Source organism: Mustela erminea, chromosome X, assembly GCF_009829155.1.
Source record: "Mustela erminea isolate mMusErm1 chromosome X, mMusErm1.Pri, whole genome shotgun sequence".
In the NCBI taxonomy this organism is placed as follows: domain Eukaryota; kingdom Metazoa; phylum Chordata; class Mammalia; order Carnivora; family Mustelidae; genus Mustela; species Mustela erminea.
In genome coordinates, this window is record NC_045635.1 from 39763320 (window position 1) to 39779343 (window position 16024).

A 16024-nucleotide genomic window follows, 5' to 3' on the forward strand; every position below is an offset into this window, starting at 1 on the left:
ATTTTAAAAAGACATCTGGAAGAATTTCTCAAGGATTTGTCCCTAGTTTTAAGGGCATTATACTGACATGTTTGGATGTTTAAGAGATCTCTAAGGTTCTCTATACTTTTAAGTTTAATTTATTATGTTTATAGGAATTAATTTAGTGCTGAGAAAGTTTTATTTGTTAGTCAGATATTTAAGGGGCTTAAGAAGTAAATTGTTCAATTTATAAGGGTATTTAGTTGAATGGGACTAATCATGAGTCAAAGGCATCTGTGTGAGTGATCATTAAATTTTACTAAATTTACAAATAGAATAATAAGATTTATAGGTCTCAAAAGCTTAAAGAAAAGCAAGATTTGGCATTTGTAATTTTAATAAACAAAATATAATAACCTCATTTAGTATCAAATTATTTTCTAAAACCAAAATCTCACATTATAGTTTAAAAACAAAATCAAATGAACAAACAAACCTCTTTCCACATCCCAAGTAAGTAGTTTCTAATCTACTCTGTCTTGGGAAATAGGATAATCAGAATTTTAAGAGTATTGTATAGATAAGTGTAATGGGCTCTAGTCAGTGTCTGAGGACATCCTCAAAAAGGAAAGAGCGTGAATTTTTGTGTGCATAAAAGACATAGTATATTTAGACCAGAATGATCATTAGGGATATTTGTTAAGAGATCAGCTTCTGGGCTTCTCCCCTGTGATTCTGGTCCCCTGGATATGAGGTGAGACTTGGGGGATATAGAGCACTTAACACAGTGCTTCTTGAGCACTGGTCTGTGGACCAGTAATTTCAGTTTGGCTTATATGAAGATATTTCTTTACGGTCCACAAAACCAAAAATAAGCAAGTGAGACTATATCAAACTAAAAAGCTCTGTATAGCAAGAGGGAAAATCAATAGAATGAAAAGGCAACCTACAGAATGGGAGAAAATATTTGCAAACCACCTGTCTGATAATCTGCACAATATATAAGGAACTTCTTCAACTTATCAGTGAAAAAACAATCAAAACAACTAATAGCTTGATTAAAAAATGGGCTAAAGACTTGCATAGACATTTTTCTATTTTAAAAAAAAACCCACACCCATACAAATGGCCAAAATACATAGGAAACTATCCTTAATGTGACTAATCATTAGGAAAAGGCAAATCAAAACCACAGAGACCACCCACCCCTGTGAGGATGGCTAGTATCTAAAAAATAACAGGCAAGTGTTGGTGAGGATGTGGAGAAATTGGAACCTTTGCACAATGTTAGTGGGAGTGCAAAAAAGTGCAGCTACTGTGGAAAACAGTATAGATGTCCCTTCAAAAATTAAAAATAGAACTACCATGTGATCTGGAACTCCCACTTCTGGGTATTTATCCAAAAGAATTGAAATCAAGATTTCAAAGAGATATTGGCACTTCTATGTTCATTGCAGTACTATTCACAATATCAAGAGGTAGAAACAACATAAATGTCCATTGACAAATGAATGGATAAAGAAAATGTGGTTTATACATACAATGGAATACTACTCAGGCTTTAAAAAGCAGGAAATTCTGCAATATGAGACAACATGGTTAAACCTTGAGAATATTATGCTAAGTGAAATAAGCCAGTCATAGACAAATGCTAGATGATTCCACTTATATCAGGTATCTAAAATAGTTAAATTCATAGACTCAAGTGGAGCGGTTGTTGCCAGGGGTTGGGGAGAAGAAGAAATGGAAATTACTAGTCAATGGGCATAACATTTCAATAAAGCAAGAAGAACAAGTTCTAGAGATGTGTTGTACGACAATTGTACCAATAATGTATTATACATTTAAAAATTTATGAGCAGGGTAGATGTCATGTTAAATATTCTCACCACAATGAAATACAATATGATATAGTATGATACAATGCAATAAAAAGAAAAATAGGGAGAAAAAGACATTTCTTATGTTCTGTTATTAGTCTGAGTCACTTGTTATTTAGGAGTGGTTTCTGTTTTTCTGACTCAGTGGCTATCTTCTTCCCTGGAAGAAAAGAATCTCTGCCTACCACTTTTGGGTTTCCAATACCACAGACCCATCATGGCCTTTTATCCTCTCAATACCCCAGTTTTTCAGTTTTCAGGTTGAATATGGGCTAGATGAAGGTCATCCACTGGGCAGAGCTGTGACATTTCCTGTCATCACAGTGTAGACTACTGTATGAGACATTCTGTTTGCTTTTTCAGTGATTCCTTGTGAATTGATGCAAGCGCACTGTTGTGACACAGATTGTGTCTTCAGACTTTTAGAAATGTCTTCTTGGTTGTGTTATGTATCACTGAAATGGCCATGTACAGGAGTATTTCTCTTGTATATCTTTGTGAAATGTGAGGGCTGGACTGGTGAGATGTTAGAGATAAATCTTGGAAATGCCACTGTTATCTATCTAACAATTCTTAGGTGTACAAATGATGAGAAAGTCACAAGTAAGTTTACTAGAATATGTACCAAAAATTGGCTCCCCACATGGGCCCACTGAGCAGGAATACTGTACTTGTGAAGGTAGGCCCACCCCTACTATTTGTAGGGCGTTAGGCAAGAGTGTCAATGGAAATTCCTGCCATACAGCTTCCACTCCCCTTTTCCTTCCACCTCTGGCTTTATTCTGAACCATGAGGGGCCTTGAGTAGGTATTTTAGTCCATGTAACTATGTTCCATCTAGTCCCATACTGTCTTTTAATTCACCAGTCATCCCTTAGCACACACAGTCTGTTCTCAAGAGAATGGGCATAGGAAGCAGGCCTGCATGGGCCCTGGAAGTGGCTTGGGTACCTTTGGGTAGAGAGTTTTAGTATCTTGATCTTGACCTAAAAGAGGGGCTGTGGAGTTTGAATGAACACATTTCCTTGGCTCTGTGGATTACTTGCTTCATAAGAAGGGTACTGCTGGAGGAAATCTAAAGCAGGGTCTCCTAAACTTTAAAGCATGGGCCTCCCTGTAGGTGAGGGGCCCTTGTTGCCCAGGTCAAAAGGTAGTACTGGTCATGGGATCCAATGTTGGAGAAGATCTAATTGTCAGAAACGATGTGTCATGATGCAGAAATTACCCCAGGCCCCTTATCGTTCTGTCTTGTGTTATGACACATCATTTTTACCAGTGTCCACAGTTAATGTGAGACCCTAAATTATTATGGTCCCATCTCTCTTCTCTTATCTCAACCACACCGTTCCCTCAAAATCCCCCCCAGCATTCAATTTTGCTATGACTTATGATTTTCAATCATTAAACCAACTTTAAGAGTTAGAGCATCTCAAACTTCTTTAGAATTTTGAAATGTTCCATGGGAGAGAAAAGGAGTTTAGTGGTTAAATAAATTCAGGAAATGGTGCATATGCCATCTTCCTAGCCTGCTGACTTAAAATCTACCTTTGCATATTAAAGGCTCTGAGAATTCCCATAGTAAAAAAAGTCTGTTTAATTTTTTTTGAACTGTATACTTAAACATTTTTCTTATTTGCATGGTATTCTTTTTTATGTTCAATTAGCTAATATTTGAGCACTTCATCTAAGTCTAACTTTTTTTTTTATTTTATTTATTTTTATTTCCAGCATAACAGTATTCATTATTTTTGCACCACACCCCGTGCTCCATGCAATCCGTGCCCTCTATAATACCCACCACCTGGTACCCCAACCTCCCACCCCCCGTCCCTTCAAAACCCTCAGATTGTTTTTCAGAGTCCATAGTCTCTCATGGTTCACCTCCCCTTCCAATTTCCCCCAACTCCCTTCTCCACTCTAAGTCCCCATGTCCTCCATGCTATTTGTTATGCTCCACAAATAAGTGAAACCATATGATAGTTGACTCTCTCTGCTTGACTTATTTCACTCAGCATAATCTCTTCCAGTCCCGTCCATGTTGCTACAAAAGTTGGGTATTCATCCTTTCTGATGGAGGCATAATACTCTATCCCCAGGGGTACAGGTCTGTGAATCACCAGGTTTACACACTTCACAGCACTCACCAAAGCACATACCCTCCCCAATGTCCATAATCCCACCCCCTTCTCTCTAACCCCCTCCCCCCAGCAACCCTCAGTTTGTTTTGTGAGATTAAAAGTCACTTATGGTTTGTCTCCCTCCCAATCCCATCTTGTTTCATTGATTCTTCTCCTACCCACTTAAGCCCCCATGTTGCATCACCACTTCCTCATATCAGGGAGATCATATGATAGTTGTCTTTCTCTGCTTGACTTATTTCGCTAAGCATGATATGCTCTAGTTCCATCCATGTTGTCGCAAATGGCAAGATTTCATTTCTTTTGATGGCTGCATAGTATTCCATTGTGTATATATACCACATCTTCTTGATCCATTCATCTGTTGATGGACATCTAGGTTCTTTCCATAGTTTGGCTATTGTGGACATTGCTGCTATAAACATTCGGGTGCATGTGCCCCTTTGGATCACTACGTTTGTATCCTTAGGGTAAATACCCAATAGTGTAATTGCTGGGTCATAGGGCAGTTCTATTTTCAACATTTTGAGGAACCTCCATGCTGTTTTCCAGAGTGGCTGCACCAGCTTGCATTCCCACCAACAGTGTAGGAGGGTTCCCCTTTTTCCGCATCCTCGCCAGCATCTGTCATTTCCTGACTTGTTGATTTTAGCCATTCTGACTGGTGTGAGGTGATATCTCATTGTGGTTTTGATTTGTATTTCCCTGATGCCGAGTGATATGGAGCACTTTTTCATGTGTCTGTTGGCCATCTGGATGTCTTCGTTGCAGAAATGTCTGTTCATGTCCTCTGCCCATTTCTTGATTGGATTATTTGTTCTTTGGGTGTTGAGTTTGCTAAGTTCTTTATAGATTCTGGACACTAGTCCTTTATCTGATATGTCGTTTGCAAATATCTTCTCCCATTCTGTCAGTTGTCTTTTGATTTTGTTAACTGTTTCCTTTGCTGTGCAAAAGCTTTTGATCTTGATGAAATCCCAATAGTTCATTTTTGCCCTTGCTTCCCTTGCCTTTTGCGTTGTTCCTAGGAAGATGTTGCTGCGGTTGAGGTCAAAGAGGTTGTTGCCCGTGTTCTCCTCAAGGATTTTGATGGATTCCTTTCGCACATTGAGGTCCTTCATCCATTTTGAGTCTATTTTTGTGTGTGGTGTAAGGAAATGGTCCAATTTCATTTTTCTGCATGTGGCTGTCCAATTTTCCCAACACCATTTATTGAAGAGGCTGTCTTTTTTCCATTGGACATTCTTTCCTGCTTTGTTGAAGATTAGTTGACCATAGTGCTGAGGGTCTATTTCTGGGCTCTCTATTCTGTTCCATTGATCTATGTGTCTGTTTTTGTGCCAGTACCATGCTGTCTTGATGACGACAGCTTTGTAATAGAGCTTGAAGTCCGGAATTGTGATGCCACCAACGTTGGCTTTCTTTTTCAATATCCCTTTGGCTATTCGAGGTCTTTTCTGGTTCCATATAAATTTTAGCATTATTTGTTCCATTTCTTTGAAAAAGATGGATGGTACTTTGATAGGAATTGCATTAAATGTGTAGATTGCTTTAGGTAGCATAGACATTTTCACAATATTTATTCTTCCAATCCAGGAGCATGGAACATTTTTCCATTTCTTTGTGTCTTCCTCAATTTCTTTCATGAGTACTTTATAGTTTTCTGAGTATAGATTCTGTGTCTCTTTGGTTAGGTTTATTCCTAGGTATCTTATGGTTTTGGGTGCAATTGTAAATGGGATGGACTCCTTAATTTCTCTTTCTTCTGTCTTGCTGTTGGTGTAGAGAAATGCAACTGATTTCTGTGCATTGATTTTATATCCTGACACTTTACTGAATTCCTGTATAAGTTCTAGCAGTTTTGGAGTGGAGTCTTTTGGGTTTTCCACATATAGTATCATATCATCTGCGAAGAGTGATAATTTGACTTCTTCTTTGCCGATTTGGATGCCTTTAATTTCCTTTTGTTGTCTGATTGCTGAGGCTAGGACCTCTAGTACTATGTTGAATAGCAGTGGTGATAATGGACATCCCTGCCGTGTTCCTGACCTTAGCAGAAAAGCTTTCAGTTTTTCTCCATTGAGAATGATATTTGCGGTGGGTTTTTCATAGATGGCTTTGATGATATTGAGGTATGTGCCCTCTATCCCTACACTTTGAAGAGTTTTGATCAGGAAGGGATGCTGTACTTTGTCAAATGCTTTTTCAGCATCTATTGAGAGTATCATATGGTTCTTGTTCTTTCTTTTATTGATGTGTTGTATCACATTGACTGATTTGCGGATGTTGAACCAACCTTGCAGCCCTGGAATAAATCCCACTTGGTCGTGGTGAATAATCTTTTTAATGTACTGTTGAATCCTATTGGCTAGTATTTTGTTGAGTATTTTCGCATCTGTGTTCATCAAGGATATCGGTCTATAGCTCTCTTTTTTGGTGGGATCCTTGTCTGGTTTTAGGATCAAGGTGATGCTGGCCTCATAAAATGAGTTTGGAAGTTTTCCTTCCATTTCTATTTTTTGGAACAGTTTCAGGAGAATAGGAATTAGTTCTTCTTTAAATGTTTGGTAGAATTCCCCCGGGAAGCCGTCTGGCCCTGGGCTTTTGTTTGTTTGGAGATTTTTAATGACTGTTTCAATCTCCTTACTGGTTATGGGTCTGTTCAGGCTTTCTATTTCTTCCTGGTTCAGTTGTGGTAGTTTATATGTTTCTAGGAATGTATCCATTTCTTCCAGATTGTCAAATTTATTGGCGTAGAGTTGCTCATAGTATGTTCTTATAATAGTTTGTATTTCTTTGGTGTTAGTTGTGATCTCTCCTCTTTCATTCATGATTTTATTTATTTGGGTCCTTTCTCTTTTCTTTTTGATAAGTCGGGCCAGGGGTTTATCAATTTTATTAATTCTTTCAAAGAACCAGCTCCTAGTTTTGTTGATTTGTTCTATTGTTTTTTTGGTTTCTATTTCATTGATTTCTGCTCTGATCTTTATGATTTCTCTTCTCCTGCTGGGCTTAGGGTTTCTTTCTTGTTCTTTCTCCAGCTCCTTTAAGTGTAGGGTTAGGTTGTGTACCTGAGACCTTTCTTGTTTCTTGAGAAAGGCTTGTACCGCTATATATTTTCCTCTCAGGACTGCCTTTGTTGTGTCCCACAGATTTTGAACCGTTGTATTTTCATTATCATTTGTTTCCATGATTTTTTTCAATTCTTCTTTAATTTCCCGGTTGACCCATTCATTCTTTAGAAGGATGCTGTTTAGTCTCCATGTATTTGGGTTCTTTCCAAACTTCCTTTTGTGGTTGAGTTCTAGCTTTAGAGCATTGTGGTCTGAAAATATGCAGGGAATGATCCCAATCTTTTGATACCGGTTGAGTCCTGATTTAGGACCGAGGATGTGATCTATTCTGGAGAATGTTCCATGTGCACTAGAGAAGAATGTGTATTCTGTTGCTTTGGGATGAAATATTCTGAATATATCTGTGATATCCATCTGGTCCAGTGTGTCGTTTAAGGCCTTTATTTCCTTGCTGATCTTTTGCTTGGATGATCTGTCCATTTCAGTGAGGGGAGTGTTAAAGTCCCCTACTATTATTGTATTATTGTTGATGTGTTTCTTTGATTTTGTTATTAATTGGTTTATATAGTTGGCTGCTCCCACGTTGGGGGCATAGATATTTAAAATTGTTAAATCTTCTTGTTGGACAGACCCTTTGAGTATGATATAGTGTCCTTCCTCATCTCTTATTATAGTCTTTGGCTTAAAATCTAATTGATCTGATATAAGGATTGCCACTCTTGCTTTCTTCTGATGTCCATTAGCATGGTAAATTCTTTTCCACCCCCTCACTTTAAATCTGGAGGTGTCTTCGGGCTTAAAATGAGTTTCTTGGAGGCAACATATAGATGGGTTTTGTTTTTTTATCCATTCTGATACCCTGTGTCTTTTGACAGGGGCATTTGGCCCATTAACATTCAGGGTAACTATTGAGAGATATGAATTTAGTGCCATTGTATTGCCTGTAAGTTGACTGTTACTGTATATGGTCTCTGTTACTTTCTGATCTACCACTTGTAGGCTCTCTCTTTGCTTAGAGGACCCCTTTCAATATTTCCTGTAGAGCTGGTTTGGTATTTGCAAATTCTTTCAGTTTTTGTTTGTCCTGGAAGCTTTTAATCTCTCCTTCTATTTTCAATGATAGCCTAGCTGGATATAGTATTCTTGGCTGCATGTTTTTCTCGTTTAGTGCTCTGAAAATATCATGCCAGCTCTTTCTGGCCTGCCAGGTCTCTGTGGATAAGTCAGCTGCCAATCTAATATTTTTACCATTGTATGTTACAGACTTCTTTTCCCGGGCTGCTTTCAGGATTTTCTCTTTGTCACTGAGACTTGTAAATTTTACTATTAGGTGACGGGGTGTGGGCCTATTCTTGTTGATTTTGAGGGGCGTTTCTGAACCTCCTGAATTTTGATGCTCGTTCCCTTTGCCATATTGGGGAAATTCTCCCCAATAATTCTCTCCAGTATACCTTCTGCTCCCCTCTCTCTTTCTTCTTCTTCTGGAATCCCAATTATTCTAATATTGTTTTGTCTTATGGTGTCACTTATCTCTCGAATTCTCCCCTCGTGGTCCAGTAGCTGTTTGTCCCTCTTTTGCTCAGCTTCTTTATTCTCTGTCATTTGGTCTTCTATATCACTAATTCTTTCTTCTGCCTCATTTATCCTAGCAGTGAGAGCCTCCATTTTTGATTGCACTTCATTAATAGCTTTTTTGATTTCAACTTGGTTAGATTTTAGTTCTTTTATTTCTCCAGAAAGGGCTTTTATATCTCTCGAGAGGGTTTCTCTAATATCTTCCATGCCTTTTTCGAGCCCGGCTAGAACCTTGAGAATTGTCATTCTGAACTCTAGATCTGACATATTACCAATGTCTGTATTGATTAGGTCCCTAGCCTTCGGTACTGCCTCTTGTTCTTTTTTTTTGTGTTGAATTTTTCCGTCTTGTCATTTTGTCCAGATAAGAGTATATGAAGGGGCAAGTAAAATACTAAAAGGGTGGCAACAACCCCAGGAAAAAATGCTTTAACCAAATTAGAAGAGATCCAAAATCGTGAGCGGGGAGAAAGGGGATAAAAAGAGGTTCAAAAAAGAAGAAAGAAAAAAAAAGAAAAAAGAAAGAAAAAAAAAGAAAAAAGAAAAGAAAAGAATTTAAAAAAAAAAGGAAAACACCTGAGAAAAATGTAAAAATGAAAAAATATATATATTAGATAAACTAGTAAAAAATCGTTAAAAAAGAAAAAGGTAACAGTTAAAAAAAAAAAAAATTTACCCGAAGGCGAGAAAAGAAAAAAACAAAAAAATGAAAAAGAAAAAAATTGAATTAACTGCAAGACTAAAAAAAAAATCACAGGGAAAAAGCCATGAGTTCCGTGCTTGGCTTTCTCCTCCTCTGGAATTCTGCTGCTCTCCTTGGTATTGAAACCGCACTCCTTGGTAGGTGAACTTGGTCTTGGCTGGATTTCTTGTTGATCTTCTGGGGGAGGGTCCTGGTGTAGTGATTCTCAAGTGTCTTTGCCCCAGGCGGAATTACACCGCCCTTACCCGGGGCCGGGGTGAGTAATCCGCTCGGGTTTGCTTTCAGGAGCTTTTGTTCCCTGAGCGCTTTCCGTAGAGTTCTGGAGGATGGGAATACAAATGGCGGCCTCCTGGTCTCCGGCCCGGAGGAGCCGAGAGCCCAGGGCCGCACTCCTCAGTGCGCCCTCAGAGAACAGCGCCCAGTTACTCCCGTCTGCCTGACCTCCGGCCGCGCTCCGAGCTCTCCGAGCCTGCGACCAGTTCAAGGTAACACCGAGCTGTGAGCTTACTGTCGGCTCTGTCTCTGTAGCCGGCTTTCCCGTTCCAATACCCGCAAGGTCTGCGACACTCAGACACCCCTGATCCTTCTGTGACCCTGCAGGACCTGAGGCCACGCTGAACCCGCGTGGGCTTCGCCCCGGTTTAGCCTCTGGAGCGATGTCCCTCAGCGGAACAGACTTTTAAAAGTCCTGATTTTGTGCGCCGTTGCTCCGCCGCTTGCCGGGAGCCGGCCCCTCCCCCCGGGGTCTATCTTCCCGTCGCTTTGGATTCACTTCTCCGCCGGTCCTACCTTTCAGAAAGTGGTTGTTTTTCTGTTTCCAGAATTGCTGTTCTTCTTCTCTTCGATCTGCCGATGGATTTTCAGGTGTTTGCAATCTTTAGATAAGCTATCTAGCTGATCTCCGGCTAGCTGAAGCAGTCTCAGCCTGCTACTTCTCCGCCATCTTGACTCCTCCTCCCTAAGTCTAACTTTAACTCACTGGTTCCCATATATATTTGAAAATAGATGAGGCTCTCGGGTGGCTCTGTGGCTCTGCTGTCTGCTCAGTAGGGAGCCTGCTTCCCCCCCGCCTCTGCCTGCCTCTCTGCCTACTTGCGATCTCTGTCTGTCAAATAAATAAATAAAATCTTTAAAAAAGAGAAAGAAAATAGACACCTCACTCTTTTTATTCCAAAGAAGTGTTTATTAATAGTTTCTGCCTTAAAGGACAGTTAAACTAAGACATTCATCCATTTACTTAATACCTATTTATTATCCCAAAGAATGGACTGGAGACACAAAAAGAAGCAAAATAAGACCATGCCTTGAGGCGCCTGGGTAACTTAGTCTGTTGAGTGTAAGATTCTTGGTTTTGGCTTGGGTCATGATCTCAGGGTCATGGGATCCATCCCCAGATCAGGCTCCTCACTGAGTGCAGAGTCTGCTTGTCCCTCTCCTTCCCCCCTGCCCCTGCTCCTGCTCTCTCTAAAATAAATAAATAAAATATATATTTTTAAAACCTAAATAAATCTTTTTAAAAAATGAAAAAAATTAAGTCCATGTCTTTGGGGAGCTATTAATCATTTTACCAATGACTTCAAAAGTTGATTTAATTTAAATTTGGAAAAAGCTCTGTTTTGTTTAGGAGTCTTAGTTCAGTTATAACTTGAGGTCAGTTATATTCCGCTGGCTGGAAAAATGCATGACTATCAGAGTGTGCCTGTTGTCCATTACATTTCCCACTGTTCCCTGTTGAAAGATGTCTTGGAATTAGAAAATCAGAGATCCTTTTGTCTCAGATCTGATGTGGGCCATACCAAAGCTCTGGGATGCTTTGGGCTTGATGTGGCTCCGTACTACTTCTGAGGATTCTGAGGCTAACCTGGCCCACTACTACCTCCCAGGTTACTGAGGGGCTGATGTGATCTGTTTCAACCTCCTAGAGTACCTTGAGTCTTCTGTGACCTATTGCTACTTCCAAGGGCACTTGGCAAGCTGTCAAATGATCAGTGATCTTCCAGGGGACATCCCCAGTCCAATAAAGCATTAGAGTTGTTGCTACTTAGAACCATTACTTTGTTTTGGGGGCACAGGCTTTTCTGGGAAAGTTTCAGAACTTCCTGTACATTTCATGTCTTTGTTTTATCTCACCACTTGCGGTCCATGATCAGGAATGTATGATGTAACCTGACCTGAAATAAGAACTGCTTGTCCCCTTAGGGAAGTTTTTAGGTATAACCCTTGATGAAAGCAGGAAAAGAACTGGGTGGTCTCCCAATGCTCTTCAGTTACGGTCACTACAGAAGATGTTAGTAGTGCCCCATCTGTATTGCTTCCACACTCATCTCTACATGTTGAAGGCTGCCTCCTGTGAATGCTAGTAACTCTGCCAGAGGGGATTTTTACCCTTCTGGCTAGGGGAATAGCCTCAACCTTCACACGTAAGTTAGCATAAAGTGCCAGAGAGTTATGCTTCTGGAAACAAACTACAACCAGTGACAATAAGGAGCTAGTGAATACATACCCTAGCCTTTTTGTTCTTAGTTGGGATAACGCTGAGATATGTTCTTCCCTCTTTCCCACAGTTCCCCACTGTAAACGACCCCCAGTCACCACAATGGTAACAAGCTTGAAAACACACACTTTATCGACGTGTAGTTACTTCCATTCTTTTTTCTCCACTCCCCTACTGGTGTTTCCTAATGTTGCTTGCCTGCCCACCCCCAAAATGCCTACACTTAAATACTTGTCTAAAGTCTCCTTATTGGATAAGCCCAAACCAAGTCAGTGACTCTAATATAGTTTGACTTTAAATTTGCTAATGGAGGCCAGAAACACTTTCCTGACTTGTGCCTATCATATGGCATCAATTGTTTGGAAATTGTTATACTAACTTTTTAATTTGTTACTTAAAATTTGGGAGAAAATATATTCAGACTCTACTAGTGGTAGAGGTTATAAATCAGGAAAGAAAAATATGTATTGATACCAGGAGTTGAAAAATAACAAACATTTGGTCTAAAATCTTACCTGTCAATCTTCTTTTTTCTTAATTTAATTTAATTTTTTTCAGTGTTCCAAGATTCATTGTTTATGCATCACACCTAGTGCTCCATGCAATATGTGCCCTCCTTAACACCCACCACCAGGCTCACCCATTCCCCCAAATCCCTCCCTTCCAAAACCCTCAGTTTGTTTCTCAGTCCACAGTCTGAGTCCACAGTTTCTCCTGGTTCATCTCCCACTCTAATTTCCCCCAATTCACTTTTCCTTTCCTTCTCCTAATGTCCTCCATGTTATTCCTTATGCTCTACAAGTAAGCGAAACCATATAATTGATTCCCTCTGCTTGAATTATTTCACCCCGTGTAATCTCCTCCAGTCCCATACATGTTGATACAAAAGTTGGGTATTCATCTTTTCTGATGGCTGCATAATATTCCATTGTATATATATGGACCACATCTTCTTCATCCATTCAACTGTTGAAGAGCATCTTGGCTCTTTCCACAGTTGGCAATTGTGTCCATTGCTGCTATGAACATTGAGGTACATATGGCCCTTCTTTTCACTTCATCTGTGTCTTTGGAATAAATACCCAGTAGTGCAGTTGCAGGGTCATACAGTAACTCTATTTTTAATTTTTTTTTGTTTAAATTTATTTCTTTTCAGCATTCCAGAATTCATTGTTTATGCACCACACCCAGTGCTCCATGCAATATGTGCTGGGTATTATGGAGGGCACATATTGCATGCCAATCTTCTTTTGACTTGAATCTGGCTGAATTCACTGGTACATTATTACTCGTAAGCAAAAAAGTTTTTTAAAGTTTTTTTTAATTGTTTGCAAGTCCTGCATGTGTTATTAAGAAAGGAGAAGACTGAAAGTGGCCATAGTTGAAGGAGGTAGGATCTTGTATCTCACTGTGTTGTGTACCTTCTAAGATAGCCCCTAAATATTTCTTTCTTGGCATTCACAGCCTTGTGTAATACCCTTCCCTTGAATAATTGGTTTCAATGGCCTATCTCCACTATGAGGAGATGTCACTTCTTTGATTAAGTTATAAGAGGTTGTTCCCATGCCATCTTGCTATTCAGACTCTCTCCTTTGCTTGTAATGATGAAGCAAGCTACCTTGTTTAGGGGGTCCACATGGTAAGGAGTTTAGGGTGTCCTCTGTCTAACAGCCATCAAAGAAGTGGAATTTTCAGTCCAGCAATTTAAAAGGAGCCTAATCCTATCCAAAATTATGCAGTGGGCTTAGAAGTAGATTCTCCCCTCAGTGAGCTTTCAGATGAGAGTCCAGCCCTGGCTGATACCTTGATTACAGCCTCATAGGACACCCTGAGGCAAAGAAGCCTGTTAAACTGTGCTCAGATTCCTAATCCACAGAAACTGTGAGATAATAAATGTGGGGTTTTTTACATTACAAATTTATGTGGTATTTTATTATGCAGCAATAGATAAATAATATACTAAGCATGTGTAAATATGTGTAATTGTTAAGTATTTGCACTTTTTTTCATTCTATATTAGGTTAAATATTTAGGATTTAGTAGGAAAATTCAGTTTCTAACAGGGTTGATATTACCTTGAACACTGGATCAAATTGACCACAGTAGTGATGACTTATACTTAAATTTCAGGCTCACACTCCCACTGTTGTCAAAGGAAAAGAAAGGTAGCTTCTTTGACAGTCTGCATACAAATTGTTAACAGACACATGAAAAATTGTTCAACATCATTAGCCATCAGGGAAATTCAAGTCAAAACCACATTGAGATACCACTTACACCAATTATAATGACAAAAATTTACAAGGCAGGAAGCAACAAATATTGGCGAGGATGTGGAGAAAGGGGAGTCCTCTTACACTTTTGGTGGGAATGCAAGCTGGTACAGCCACTCTGGAAAACAGTATAGAGGTTTCTCAAAAAGTTAAAAATAGAGCTACCCTGTGACCCAGCAATTGTGCTACTAGGTATTTACCCCAAAGATACAGATGTAGTGAAAAGAAGGAGCACATGCACCCTAATGTTCATAGCAGCAATGTCCACAATAGTCAAACTGTGGAAGGAGCGAAGATGATCTTCGAAGGACGAATGGATAAAGAAGATATGGTCCATATATACAATGGAATATTACTGAGCCGTCAGAAAAGATGAATACCCTTTTGCATCAACATGCATGGAACTGGAGGGGATTATGCTAAGTGAAATAAGTCAAGCAGAGACAGACAATTATCATATGGTTTTGTTCATATGTGAAACATAAGGAATAGTGCAGAGAACCATAGGGAAAGGGAGAGAAAACTAAATGGGAAAAAATCAGACGGGGAGATCAACCATCAGAGACTATGGACTCTGAGGAAAAAACTGAGGGTTTCAGAGGGGTGGAGGGATGGGGGAATGGAGTAGCCAGGTGATGGGCATTAAGGAGGGCATGTGTTGTGATGAGCACTGGGTGTTATATGCAACCAATGAATCATTGAACACAACATCAAAAACTAATGATGTACTGTATGGTGGCTAACTGAAGATAATAAAAAAGAAAAGTAAGTCTACCTGACCAAGATTCTTTGTATAAAAACGCCACTTACGGATTAATTTCTGAGTATATTTTGTACCAATGATCTTAAGTCATCTTAAGCATATGCAAATCTCTTAGCAACAGAAGACGATCCCAAATGAGAAGGCATCAGGAGCCAACTCCTCTGCAAGCATCTGAGCCAGGAAAGATTGGGTTTTAAACTTTATTTAAAGATATTAAAAAACATTCATCTCGAGAGAAAGGAGCAGCATGTACAAACCTATTAACTGTTTAAGTAAGTTCAGTTGTGTCACATTTCTTTCTTTTGTGTCTAGGATAAATATATTTTTAAAATCCACACAGTAAAATGTGAAAAACAGTTTCCTTGGGATCAACATGTCTGCTGTGAAAGAAGTCATATTTCTTGTAAAACAATGCAACATAATGGATGGCAGTGGAGTGCGGCCAACTGGTTTTAAATATCAAGCCGACAGTGGAATGTGGTATTTAGAAGATAGTCACAGCACAACATATAAGGAGAAATAGAAACCCACGGGTTGACAACTTAACAAAATGCAGTGTGTTCTCCAAAGGATTATTTGAGCCTTAGCAATAGCTACCTTTTCCATAATTTTACTTTAGGGTTGGTATATTCTGTCTACTGTGAGTGAATTCCATGGGATCATTTCAGAGATGAAATTGCTTAATAACTAGGCCCCTTCACCTCTTTATTCTCTAGTCTAGAAGTTTCTGTGTTGGGGTAGGTGAACAATCCATTTGGGTATGGGAAGAAAATAGTAGGATTTTTTCTTTAAAAAAAAACAAGAAAGAAATTAAACTTTTTCAGCAACTAACACTGATGGCCTCACTCCGTCCATCTGCCTAGGCTCTTGTGTGTCATATGCCCAGTGTTCATGGTTTCCTAAGAGAAAACTGGTAATCCATAAAATATAGACAGGTTGACAGAGGTCCCTCACTGTTTGTTGGTTCTCTTTTAGGATATCGAAGATTATGTGAGACTGGCTAAGTGGATTTGACTGGGAGGTTATATTTTCCCCTAAAGTAGAAACTATACATTGAAACTATATATTGAAATAAAATGAGTGACCTTAAAAATCTTTTCTACCACATACAAGTTCACTGACTATCCTAAGGCCAAATGTGAAAAAGAGCTGTTGAACTTAATT